Here is a 14,903-nt window from a genome sequence, read left to right as displayed (position 1 = left end):
TGATAAGTGACTTTGCCTTGCCGACACAAACTCTGATTAATGTAACTGTGCAAAGTGTATTTTTGCAGTGCAAAGTCAGTGCAAGCTGTCATTATTGCAGTTCAAAATGACTTTGTACTAACTTTGCACTGTACAAATACACTTTGCACAGGTCCATGAATCACGGTTTGTGTCGGCAGTACAAAGTCAATTTTCAGCACTTTGAACCGTGCATCAAATTCCATGAATCGGGCGCATAATATATAATACATAAGGCCATTTCATTTATAAGCAAATAAGTCACAAACTAAAGCTTCAAACTGAAACAATGTGTAGAAAACCTACTGACCCAAACATATATAGCACCATGGGTGTATCAGTCATCAGGAAATTACCTGCCCACCACAATCAAACATTACTCAGATTACACATATAAATAGACGCTCAATTAAAGGCCACACAATCTGATCAATATCAGATGGGTCAAACATTACAAAAAAGGTCAATTTATTTTATACAGAACTCTGAAAGTCATGCAAAATTCATTTGGCTCTGCGTTCGTCAGCCATTTTAGTCCAATCTTCTTAAAGTAATAAATGGAAAAGGGCTGATGTGTATTACCAACTTGTGTCTGTATGAGATTCAGCGGTGTCTGCCGGTGCCACCTGAAAAGCCAGAGTAGTAGAGAATCTGCTGTGATCCACCCGGCTATACAGCATATCAAAGGCTTTTAGACTATGCCCTGAGGAAGGCTGAGCTAGAAACCAATGACTCACATAGGCAGAGCCTGCAGGTACGGCTCTTGCTGGGAGGATTTCATTGGCTTGTCCTATTCCCGGACCCCCACTCTGCCTTCCCTGCATTCAACTTCTTTACACAACCTATCCTGGCTTAGTCACTTCTGAAAGTCTGTGGGTCTGGCAGTCCCAAAGACATCCCTGAGGCTTGCGGTGAGTGCCAAAAAACGCTACCTGACAATTCTGACATCCACACTTCAAGGCCAAGCGCATATTGGGACCATCACAGGACCATGCTTCCACTAATTCTAGTACTTCCTTCCAAGGTACTATAAAATGCCCTCACTGGAATATTGTGCGTTACCACATGATTTATTATTATCTCTCTTTCATGATTATCTTTCGGTTTTATCCACGGTCTACCTTTACACAGGCATCCCTACTTACACAATCACATTCCCATCACCTCAACCCCGTTGGTTCTTCCAAATCTTTTTTTTGTTCTGCGAGACCCTTTCCTATTACCATTTCTCCCTGTCCCTTTTTCCTTTATTTTTTCTCCATGTGGTTTGGTTACCCCAGACGGGGGCATAATATGTCCATTTCTCAGACCAGGTACCAGCGCACTAATTGCCTCATCACGAATTGGCCGGTAACTCCAGCACTATTAGCCCTACCGCCAAACCCCCCGGCGCTATTAGCGCCGGATCACGGGTTTGGCGGAACAGTTAGTGCCCATTCCCCATTGGGCCCATTCAGGAATTCATCATTCCCCATCAGGCCCAATGGGAAAAATGTGTGCTATTAGCGGCGAAAATCGGCAAATTTGTGGTGGATTTCCCCCCAGCTCAGAGCTGGGGGGAAATCCGCCATGGCCATGACCTGACGGATCCTTAAATGCAGCGGTATTAGTACTACTGCCACATTTAAGGGTTACCGCCAGACTCGTGATGAGGCCCTAAAACGACCAAGGTGCTGATTGGCGAAGTATAAAAGCTTTATAGCATAACATATCACACGGCTGCGTAACATGCTTTTGCATATACCACAAATCAATATCTCTCATGCCGTGTGTTTGTTTAAATAAACGCACACAAAAAATGTCTCCTGTAGTGAAAATCAAAGCTCGACCGTAAAGGAATTTCTGCATAACGTTTCACATTGGTTTTCTTTAGAAATATGTCATCCTAACAGGAGCATTTCCACTTTCTTCTTGCTATCTGTTTTTATCGATAAATTAAGAAGTATGTTTTGTGGGTTCGCTTCGTTCATAATATGCGGTCTGTTTTCCAGATCGAAGAAGAAAGAGAAAACCATAAATGTCTTGGCACACATTCTGGGGGTTTGGGTCAGGCTGCTCACAGAAATCACTTAGTAACCCCTAATGGTATTTATTTATATTCAGCTCAGAGTTCAGCGTGATGTGACAAGCCAGTTTAATAATGGACCTCTTAAAAGTACATTATGTTCAATTGCAGTGGGGCGATTTGTCCACACCAGGCTTTTTGCTGGTCCAGGGCCTTGTTCAAAATTGAAGCAAAAAACGTGGAGTAATTACACCTAAAGCTAAATTGGATAAAATAATATTATTTTACAGGTTACAGGAAGGTCGAAGCTAAAGTAATTGGTACGATGATTGGTGCCTATGCATTTTTGTTTACACACGATACACTTGGAAAATGAGACAACTCTCGCAGGGCATTTTTCATGCCAACAATTTTGAATAAATAATGTGCAGGTCCAGTGAAAAGTTGCTAAGGAGCGGAGGCGTGATTGGAACTGCTTGCAAGTACACTTTTTGTATTTTACCTTTCCCCTTTTCCACGCAGCCTTCAGGACATTTTCCTACTAAAAGCTTATTTTTTCACTGACGTTAAAGCAAAATGACAGTTCACTTAGTAACAAGTGGATGGCTCTCGCTGGTTCAGTCATTTGAAAATTCATTCTCAACTCCAACCCAACCAAGCAGTTTCACATTGGGCTTATCTCTGTGCAAGGAACGGGTTTTCACAATACAAAACCTAGTATATCTGTGCGTTTCAAACATCTCTCCATTGCCTAGGTAGTGGGCTCTATGGGTCAGTCTGAGGCGGAATATGCTGTCCAATCCAAGCAAACAGAGCGATCATCAAACACTTTATCTTGCAATTAACATCCTCCTTCTCCTTGGAGCCTCCTAAGCCTTATCGTACATCTTTACTTTCCCTGGCTCCTTACCGATCAGTTGTAGACGTCACATTTGCCATGATGCACTAGGGCAGAGTTGCCCCACTCCAGGCCTCGAGGGCTGGAAACATGGTGGATTTTCAGAATGCCCTTCATTAATATTCATGAGATACATTTGCCTACAATGATGTTAAATGTATGCACATTTATCTAGTTATGGGGCAGATGAATATGCAAGTACTACTAACTTAACTGCCCCATCTCAGATAAATATGCAGTACCAATTCCTTCCCCCGACCCTTCATCAGTAACGCACAGGTGAAAAACGATACCGGCTGAGGCAGCCTTACCGCCCCATGAGTCTAGTGGTGAGAGACAAGACAAACTAAGACAGGTTCTATTAAAACAGGCCTTAAGAGACAATACTCTGAATAGCAATACTTCGACTAGCCAATGTAAATGCTTAAGCCATAAAGAATTAGTTAGGCTGTGCAACACTAGTAGGGATTATTGTTAGATAGCACAAAGCACCAGTAGTGTGCTGCACATAGCAGAGAAGGGAGGGGAATTCCGAGATATCAAGAGAGGGACTCACTACACTGATAGGATAGATGGAATTATAGGCTGGGGTAGATGCAGATACACGGGCAGGGAAATCAACGCATGATAGAGGCTCAGAGTGAATGTACAAAGAGCAAACAAACAAATATAGGTTTCTAACATGGAGACAAGAAGCGTAAAATGCTGTCATTTTCTTAGCACAGAGGCCGCAACAAGCCTAAAAGTTAGCAAGGCCACAGACAAGATGTTGAATTCATAAAAACACATTTACTTTAGAAGCCGCGAAACTGCCCAGAGGTTTGCAGCATGCATCAAGGTCAGATGCACGAAAAAGGGAGCAGCGGGTGGGCAGAACGCAGGGGCGTGATAACTGTTCCTAGGATAAGAAGCAGTAGACTCCCGAGCTATTAGAATTTTAATAAGAGCACACACAGCCATTGATGCAAGGTTCATGAGATCAGTAGACCAAAGGACTTTACCGTGGATAGATGAAGCAAGTCTCTGGTGGCCATAAAGAGCACAACATGCACATTAGAACAAGCTAAAATTCCAGTAAATAGGAAGACATTCATTCTCCAACATGATCCCCTAACACATTATCAAGACATGCAGAACACTAGCTATTCATCATAAACCTAGCACAGATCAGACACGTGCTGAAACTCCCTACTGCACACAGAGATTCGAGACAGTGCACAAGGCCAGGTAAAAAGGAATAGATAGGCCACATGGCTTGGGAATGATGAGGAGTATTTTTACTTGGAATTTGTGCAGGCCATAGACTTCTCTCTCTCCCTACCCTTTCTCCCAAATCCTGACATCCAGTCAAAGTACCCAAGTTTGACATGTAACATGCCAACCATTTACAACCCCTCTCTCCGCACCACCCATGATGGATAGCACCAGCCAATTAGTGGCTAGAATGGTGATGTACTGAAACCACTGTCTAGGTTGGGCTAGGTTCAGGAGGAGCCATCAGATAGTAATAACCCAGTGGGGAAACTAGCACGTATGTAACCTATACATATTTTAAAATATTAACCAATTATAATCATTCATACATTTTGTAACTGAAAATCGTAGTACAACGTCATTGCTGATGTATCATGAGTACAAAATCTGCTCACACTCTGTAATTTTGAGAGCTGTTTAAATGCTATCCTGGCTGTTATTTTGTGGTTTAAATAAAGCTGGGTTTTACTGTGCACTTTGAGTACTCCATTATTGGGTATTGTTTTTATGCTAGCGCAGTAACTTGGGCCCACCTTTACATTTTGTAGCAGAGGTCTCTAGGTGTTTTGCGGACCATCGTGAATTGATCGCCGTCCCCCTTGGACAGCGAGGGTGGCTTGTGGAGAGCGGAAATAATGTGCAGCTAAGAAGAGAGGTCGGCAGGTACCCCTGTTGACGATAAGCCCTGCCCGGCCTCGGAGGCTGCCCCACTGAGCGCCGAAGGGCGGAGACGGCAGATAGAGGAAACTCAAAGCCGAAAACCCTCAGAGGATCCTTGGATGTGAGTATGAACTGTGCACAGTGTTGTATATTGCTGTCTGTGTGAGCTGATGTCATTAGAGGATGCTTGCAGTCTGTGCTGCTGTCATGAGAGTCTGTGTGGAATGTTTGTATTTTATTGGATGTTCCACCCAGGAAGTTGGAACTCTGTAGCCTGGGTGGTGGGAGACAGTGGGTTCATGTCTTAACTCCTAATATTAATGGATGTATACCTGAAGTCACCTGATTACCTAAGATGCTTAAAAATTAATTTATGGACATTACCTGCTGCCTTCTAAGATTTCATCCTTACAACACACGGCAAAACTGAAAATGTAGAATTTTGTGTATTTGGTGTTTTGTATATTATTGATTGTGACAGATAAGAAGAGATAAATCTTTTGACAAGGGTCAGAAAAAAACTGCTGGGTAAGGCCCTTTTCTGGGGCAACAAGATAAAAGAGAAGGATCCCCTGCGTGACAGGAAGGTAGCTACATATTTATTTGTGTTGGTGATTGCTGGCGCCATTTTGTTTTGTTGTGTGGTAGTGTAGGACAATAAAGGTGTTTTGCTGTGTTAAGCAGAAGAGCACAATTGTGTTGTTGATATGGAAAGTGGTTTGGAGTGTGAGCAGTGGTTTTGTGGTGCTGCTCAGGAGGGGAACTTTGGGCCACGTGGTCTCGGAGAGAGTGTTTTAGTGTTTTAGAAAACATTGTAGGGGAGGGGTAGGAAAAGGAGAAACAAGGGTGGTTTGAATATTGAAGCAGTGATTATTGACCATTGGCAAGATGCAGTTTTTAAATTGATATTATGTTGGATACACCCATTGTCCATCTGTGTAAGTCACTTCCCAGATACACTGACAAGATCCTTAAATACCACATCCAGTGGGTTAAAGATGCGGCCGGCAACATGTTTATGCCTTGGCCTTGTACTCATTCAACAGAGGGGCTGCAACACATGTGCACATATTGCATGTCATACATAAAGGAAAACAATTACAGAATCGATTGAGTATACTCTGTTGAAAATGTTCCGAGGAAGAGGTAGTGGAACCAAGTAAGAAAGAATGAATGCTTAATCAGCATGACAAAGGGCGTTCATCCTCCTCTTATGACCATTGTCCCATCCTTGTTTGTACAGGGAAAATATCCATTAAAGGCTGCTGCAGGATATACAAGTCCCAAATATTTACCCCCAGCATATAGTGATGATGACATAATGAGGGGAGAGAAAGTGAACAAGCGAAGAGCATTGTCGCTGCCGGGAGAATATGATGTGTGGCGTAGGTTGCAAACAAAGCAAACAGAAGCAGAGGAGGAAGGTCAAGGAGCAAGAGACATGCAGGGAGAAGGTAAGGGGATAACAATTGTTTTGGATAAATGGATAAGAGGGAAAATATTATTGAAACTAGATGAAAAGACACAGACAATTCTAAAGAGAAGGCATTAGGAGATGGAAAAGGACAGGAGATAGAAAAGGAGAAAAAGATGGAAGAGGAGAAAGAAAGTGAAAGGAAGAGAAAGAAAATGAGAAGAGGAGAAAGTGAAGAAAGAAAATAGGAAAGAAGAGAGAGGTGGAGAGAGAAATGAGAGGGAGAGAGGGAGCGAGATGCCGAATGGAGGTTGATGACATCATAAGCAGACATACATTGACTGACAGAGAGAGGGCAGACGTTATAAGAAGGAACAGTGACAGTCTAAATGAGAGCAGGAGGAATAGCATGAATAGAACAGAGAATTAGAGGAAATCACTGCAAAGTATGGGAGGGTGGGATGTATGTGAGAGAGCCCCTTAGATGGAGAGAGTCTGAGGAAAAAGATGAGGGTGAAGACAAAGAAGAAGAAAGACAGTCAGAATGGAAAGGGGACGATGAGAGCGGGGAAGAGGAAGATGCATGAGCCCCATGTACAGGCACGTGTGTAAGGAGAGTGGTAGCTTGGTGAGGTTTGGAGCAACCGGCAATAAGGCCAGAGCCCATTAAATACCCATGGCTTCTGGAGATGAGCTTGAGAAGGCCATAAAGAAAAACACAATATGTAAATAGGATAAGAGATTTACCGGGATGTAAGAAAGTTGGCATGACAAACGTGCCAAAAAAGGCAAAGGGTGGGACTGCACCTGCATGAAGAACGGGATTGACACAATTCCCATTATTACAGAAAACTAGAGGGCTAGCACAATATATACCGTGGCCACATACAGATAGAAATAATGTGATTTCTAAATTACCACAGCTCACAGCAGGGGCAGGGAAGTAGATTCATGAGTTAGAAAGGGAAACTGCTTGCATGACTTTAGCAGTAGGAGACATGAAAAGCTTGTTTGCTGCTATATTGGGTGAACAATCCAACGATATTCAGAAATGAGCAGGTTATCCAAAATACCAAACAAGACAATGCCTCTTTTAATAACTGTTGAGCAGAAGTTTAGAGGGCACTCAGAGTACAATTCCCAGACCCGTCAGATATGAGTCCGATAGTGACATGGAAAATGGGGCCGGACAAATACCCACTTGTTTATATACAAGACATACAAGAGAAATGGCGTTTAGAAATTAGGGAAGCTAGGGACAAAAATATAACAATTGTTTATCACATTTTATGTTAGGTTCTCCCCAAATAAGTGCAGAGGCAAATCAGGAAAATTGTGAAGGTTGAGGCAAAACCATGGCCTGAGATAGACCATTGTTCATCACTGTCCATTAAAACAAGAAAAGGACAGGAAAAAGGTTGAGAAAAGGAAGATGCAGTAAGGAAAACTAGTACAAAAGAAATTGTCAACATTTGCAGAAGAAGGAGCAGTATTGACAAATGTTGCGGTCAACCACAGTGTGCAGGAAGCACAACAAATGCAGCCAGGTTTAAAGGGACATTTTGGAGGAAGAGGACAGTATAATTACTATCCCAGAGGGAGGGGGTTTGTGTCAAGAGGAAGAGGGTTTGGATTCCAAGCACCACAGACAGGAGGGTTTAATTAAGATCGCCACGATTTATGTGATTTGGGGCACAGTGCTTGTTAAGTGGGAAAGTAGGACACATTGCACAAGTTTGCAGAAGTGGGGGAGGAATACAACAAAACTGGCAGCAATTTGGCCCAAGAGGGCTGTCTGTGTATATCGACTGCCATATAGCGCTATACAGCAAGATTGTAATAGCCAAGGTTATACACAGTATCAACAGACTCAGGCACAGCCACAGCAAATATTGCAGCCACAACAGGCAGTGCAGCTACAAATGCAACAACCAAAACAGGCGATGCAGTCTCAGATGCAGCAAGTGCACGTACAACCACAAGTCCCACAGAATACAGTAGCACAATGGGATGCAAACATATTGCTGCAAGCACTGCAGACCCCTAGAGTAGGGGCATGAGAGTAGTGGGAGAGAATCCCTTTACTGGAACAGGACTGAACACGTATTCACAATAGGACAGCCCACAGAGCGACTTGATGTGCTCAATTCTATCGATTACCCCAGATCCGCAAGAGGAACTGAGGATAGGGGTGACCATCAGTGACAAGACTTTTTCTTTCCTGGTTGACAACAGGGCAACGACATACTGAGCTAGAGAGGGAATGTTTCCAATTTCAGGAATATCGATGGATGCACAAGGATTCTCTGGGGCTATGATGGAAGCTCCTTTTACAGACAAATTGCCCATTACATCAGGAGAGCATGAAATGGCTATGCCATTATTATACTCTCAGAAAACACGGGTTAATATATCAGGGAGAGACTTGATGAGCAAGCTAAACATGACAATCTCTTTCACTGAAGAGGGGATAATATCTTCAACAATATGCATTCATTATGTGAACCCGCAAGAATTTGTAATAGCATTTTATGGCCAGAAAACACAAAGAGGGGTGCCACTAAACCCAAAGGTCTCTTCCTTTATGGGGTACAAGTGGTATTGGCATGGCTTCCATGAATACAAGACAAATTGTTGAGATAACCCACAGAATTTTGTTTAGATCAGAGCTACCCATGGACGTGGTAGAAGGGCATATTATCACAATCGAATTCGAAGCAGCGATAGTGAGCAAGAAAAGAGTGGTATTGCATGGAGTTGATGACAAAGGAGTAACATGGCATACACTAATAGCGCTTGACTCAACACACAGACTTACTGACTTGACTGATGACTAATTATTTGAAGATAATTATTCAGATGACGAGGTGATGCTTGCCATCAGTATTACCTATCAGTTGCAAATAGAATACAAAGAGGTTCCCCAAACAATAATGTTGGTGAAAAGACTACCATCATTTTTACAGGAAGATTTGGCGAATCTGCCAGAGGTTCATTGGTGACTAGCAATCCAAATGCTGTCAGCTTGTTAAAAGGAGTAGGAGGAGTTAAGCCAAAACTGAAAAAGGTGCCATTTTACCATGAGTAAAACAAGTATCCCATGTTAAAAGAAGCTGACGAGGGTATCTATGAAACTAGTGCCGCCCTTATGAATTGAGAGATATTACCGCCTTCAGAGTCACCATGCAATAGGGCTGTGTACCCAGTAAAAAAGGCAACAGGGGAGTCGTTGAGATTTATACACAATTCATGCCCTTTATAAAAATGTTGTTGGGGCAGAGTTTCCTTGGTGCCAAATCCAGCCACAATATTGCGTAATATACAGCCTTAAGCCCAATATCTTACAATGATTGACCTGAAAATGCTTTTTTCTCCATCCTCTTGCATGAAGACTCACAATATTTGACTGCGTTTATCTACTGCAGAATCAGATTTCAGCACAGTCGCCTCCACACGGGTACTGTGAGCCCCCCAGTGTTTTTAATAGGTTGCTGCAGATGGATGTGGGACATGTACAGATGGACAGCATCGTCATACAGTATGTGGATGACTTGATAGTGTGCAGCACCACAAAGGAAGAGTGCTGGAAAGACTCAGTGTAATTATTGATAGTGTTGGCTGAAAAAGGATACAAGGTATGCAAGGAGAAACTGCAATATTGTCAGGAATAAGTATTGTATCTAGGCCAGAAAATATCAAAAGAAGGGAGGAAGGTGACACCCTAGAAAGCAAAAGCTATTGCCAACATGCCCTGGCCAAATACAGTAAAAGAGTTGCAACAGTATTTGGGGCTCTGCAATTATTGCCACATATGGGTTTTAGTCTATAGCACATACGTCCAGGCCCTTTTAGAAGGACTGAAGGAAGCACAGAAAGACAAAGGTAACATTGCATGGACAGGTGAGATGATAGATGCAATAAGCATAGCTCCTGTGTTAGGGATCCCAGAGTATACGGAAGATGTTTTCCTGTTTTCTCACTCAAATGGAATTGTAAAGACGGCTGTTCTCGCACAAAAATCTTCAATGGGATATAAACCAATGACATTTACAGAGGGATTTTAGAACCAGTAATAAAAGGTCAGTACCCAGGTGAGCAAGCTTTTGCTTCTGCAAACTTTGCAATTGAGAAATCAGCCAGTATAACAATGGGCTGTTCGGTTACATTATATGTTGAAAATGCTATTTTTTGCCATTCTTGAAAAGCCCATAAGCACATTGACTACCCAGAGAGGGTTATGTTATAAGGTCATACTATCTAATCCATCAATCAAAATTGTAATGTGCTGCATCGTGAACCCTGCAAGGTTCATAGTAGAGCCAGTGAAGGAGGAAGATAATGTAGAGGAGCAGCCAAGTGCCTCTGCAGGAAGTCCCGCCCCCTCACACCTATATGCTGCAAGGCTGAAATTCTGCCATGCTCAACAGCAGCAGTGGTGCCCATTCCACAGCGAATATTCGAAAGAAGGTACCCACTGAGAAAACCCTATCAAATGTATTCTGGAAGAGATGACAATCTCGTGGAGGAAGTCCCTGAAGAAATATGAAAGAACAAGAGAAGGAGCTGGTGACGTCACAAAAAACAAATGTGACGCATGGAGAAGACTGGCTGAAGAAGAGAATGTATGGTTCTTATGGAAACTAATGACAAAGTAAAGAATTGAGTAAACTTTCGTATGCGAAAGGAAGATTGCACATGTGAAGAGCACTGCAGAAAATGCAAGTTGTTCAATAACTGTACAGATACAGTAACGCAAGTAGACTAAGTGATCATAGAAGATGGCTATACACAGTGAATAGACTTTAGGTGGGGCCGCCATGGATAGAAGGATCAAAAACTGTGTCACAGCAAATAATTAGCTGGGATCGTGAGAGACGCTGGAAGTGCTGCCTGGCCTGGTGTCAAGGCTGAAGCAGCCAAGACTGGTTATCTATTGTTCAAGGCGGTGAATGTGAGATGCAGAATCATCCCTTGTTAAGGTGTAAAGAAAGAACAATGGTATAGTTAAGATGTTTGGGTGGTCCTTTGTCTTCACAGGTTAGCACCAATTGACTATTGATTAGAAAATGTGTCAGTCTATCAATCTCTTTTGTCTATTAGTGACAACATCACAAAGCAATAAAAAATATACCAATATAAATCTATATCTTTATTATTCTTAAAAACATATATGTTAAAACATTACACAATAATTAAAGATTTGCACCCCCAATACAAACACAGAGTGCCGAAGCCAAAATGTTCGAAAACAGAGTTCTACAAGAGTGAGAAGAACTAGAAAAGAAGAGTGCAAAAGACAAGGGCTTTCAGGATATCAGCAAAATAGAGAAGGTTACACTGAGAACCCTCCTAGAAAATGAGAATATAATCAGCCACACAGCTGATAAAGGCGGTGCAATTGTGGTTCCGGGTAGACATGAATATATCTAAGAATGCAACAAACAACTAGAGAATACAGACAATTACCAACTGCTGGAAAGAGACCCAACACAGAAACTAGAGAAGATGATATCTGAGAAAATAGAAAAAGCATTGGAAAGAGGATGGCTTTCAAAGAAAGAAGCAGACTTTCTCCAGATTGACAAACCGAGAATCCCTCAATTTTATATTCTCCCTAAAATACATCATTCGCTAACTAGACCACCAGGATGACTGATTGTATCAGGGATGAATTCAGTATTGGAACCACTATCCAAATTTGCAGACACATTCATGCAACCCTTTGTAAATAAAATTACATCATACATTAAAGCCATAACACAGATGATACAAGAAATAGAAGGAGTTTTCTTTGCAAGAAATGAAGAGATTCTGATCTGCCTAGATGTGGTGGCACTCTACACGAATGTCCCACAAAGAGTATCTATGGACATGCTAGACGAACGCCTGCAATTAGAAACAAGAAACTCAAAAAATCCATCCACATTCATTCTGTGGTGTGCGGAAGTAGCCTTAACAGAAAACTATTTTCACTTTAATGGAACATTTTACAAACAAACCCAAAGGACTGCGATGGGAGCCACCCTGGCACCAAGTGTCGCAAACTTATATATGGAAAGCTTTGAGGAGAATTGTATATATAAGGAAACAAATCCTTTCAAAAAACATCTTCATTTGTGGTGATGCTACATAGATGACATCTTTGTTCTGAAGAGAGGCAATGCAGAAGAAGCAACATCTTTTTTGCGTGGATCAATATGCAAGACAGACACCTAAAATTTACAAATGCTTACAATAGAGATGAAATAAACTACTTAAATATCACCATTAAAGTAGATATGGAAAACAGCAAACTCTTTGTAAAGCCGTACAAGAAACCAACAGACAAGAATTCGACCATGCACTATAGCAGTTTCCACCCATTACACATACGGGATAACTTAACAATATCTGTGATTAAAAAGGAACAGTACGAACAAAATCGATTACAAAGATGTAGCTTGCAAATTAAGAGAAAAAATGCGTGAGAGGGGCTACCCATCCAAACGAAAAACAAAAGCTATGAAAAGAGAAAATAATAATAATCGAGAAGCCCTATAAGAACACATGAAGAAAGAAATGGATGGGAAAGAGGAAAATGTAGTATTTGTGAATAAGTACAGCAACTTGTCCAATCAAATCAAAAAGATCATAAACAGAAATTGGAAAATAATGGAAAAAGGGAAACACCCACTGGAGAGACCATTAATTGCCTTTAAGAGGAGTAAAACGATCAAAGATCAGATCATGCGTAACGACATCAAAGCACAAACAAAGAAACAACCAACTTTAACTGAAAGCTGGGGAATGGAACGTCCAAGAGGGCATTACCCCTGTGGTAACTGTACCGGCTGTGGACATACAAGAAAGAGTACTGAATATATCTGCGACTGGATAAACCATGGAGACAGGAAGCATTAACAAACTGTAATTCAAAAATGGCGGTCTATGTTTTATGGTGTCAATGCGAAAAGATCTATGCCAGGAAAACAGAAAGAAAAATCGAAACACTATGTGAAAGAGATGAGATTTCCTGCAATGTACACAAATTCACAAAAAGAAAGGCAGCCGGGCAGAAGTGAAATGGGCATAAAAAAAAGTGAGAGAGTACAGTGTTCTTTTAACTAATATAAGTAACACCAAGTGAAACACCTTAGCATCCACCACATTAACTTTGATGAGCGTCAAGAGGTACAGAATCGAAGGAGTGAATGCATGTGCCCCCTTTCATTACTACAGCAATGCCTAATAATAAGATTGTTGAAGAAAAATAATTAAATAATAAAAATCTATAAGCATACTGTTACACTCTCTGTATGAAACGTTGAAAGTTAATTAGAAGGCCCTAGTTGTCTATCATTCAGGTTGCTACAGCAACGCTCAACAATAGAAGTGCTAGAGGAAAGCACATAAAAACGGGAACCTAAACCAAAACAACAAGCCCAGTGACCTGTCGCATTAGACTCAATGCAAAGGACTATGGGCAATATAGAGTAAAGGACCCCATTAAACGTCAACATATGAGGACTGCCGTAGACCGAAGACGATTGATATGCAAATCCGGGAATACGGGAGTGGAATTTGAGGTGATGAAAAGTGCTTACAATAAGGTAAGAGACCTAAGCACAGCAGAGGTAGATTAAGGAGGCACAAGATGAGTATTTAGATGCCTTTCCTGCCGAAGTGCTATTGCATTTTTTATAAATTCAGAAAAGAATTGTGCTTTAAATCCACAGCACGAGGAAAACCAGTGAGTGTAGAGATTAATGCTTTGTAAAAAGATCGCGTTCACGAAGTAAAAAGAGAAACTTGAAATTGGTGGGCTCTACTCAACATTAATAACGGTAAGCACTGTCAAAACTCGTCAAAAAATGCTGTGGAGTTTCAAAAGAGTGCTAAAAAAGATAGATTACTTGACCTTTAAACAAAATGACTGGTGGTTTTTGTTTTGTTAACAGAAGATGAAGTAAGCACACTAGCGCAATAACGACTAATATGGGAGTAGCGCTGGTTGTAGATACCCTGAAATTTCACGATCATCATTAAGAAGACAGCATAGATTGTGAGCGGTAATGCTGCATTCAATATGCGAGATGGATTGTGAAACGTCAGCCCGTTATTGAAAAAAAATGACGGTTGTGGTCTATTCTCCCATTTCTACCACAAATAAGAGAATGAGCAGATTAAAAAAGAGTGAAAAGAGCAAACCACAGACACAAGAAGTAACGACCTGCTGAAGGAGACAAAAAGATCCTTTCAAACTCTAAATAAATTAGAAAACTGTCAGTGAAAAGTTGGAGTCATGTAAGTAATGGCGCATTCGAACACTAGGCTGTAGAATAATAGAGGAAATTAATCTACCGACTCGAGTAAAAGAGTATAAAATAAAACTGAAATGTAATAAGCATGATTTAAATTAAACCAAGCTTATTTGTCTTTACAGGAAAATGTCATGACTGATGCAATAACTTTCTCAGCGAGGAATCGAATAGAATCGAAATGTGTTCTGTTAAGAAAACAACAGAACATAAAAAAGATTATTGATTAATATCGAAGTGTATACCCCTGATGAATTTCCAATATATGAAGCATGTATTTAGTGTTAGTGAGGGATGAAACATGTTGGGATGAATGTAGTGAATTAAAAGAGGAATAGAGAGTAAACATTTTAAATG

This window comes from Ambystoma mexicanum, chromosome 7p (genome assembly GCF_040938575.1).
Source record: "Ambystoma mexicanum isolate Mex_15411 chromosome 7p, UKY_AmexF1_1, whole genome shotgun sequence".
Classification (NCBI taxonomy): Eukaryota; Metazoa; Chordata; class Amphibia; order Caudata; family Ambystomatidae; genus Ambystoma; species Ambystoma mexicanum.
The sequence above is the reverse complement of the archived record's forward strand: the minus strand, read 5'-3'. Positions refer to the sequence as shown.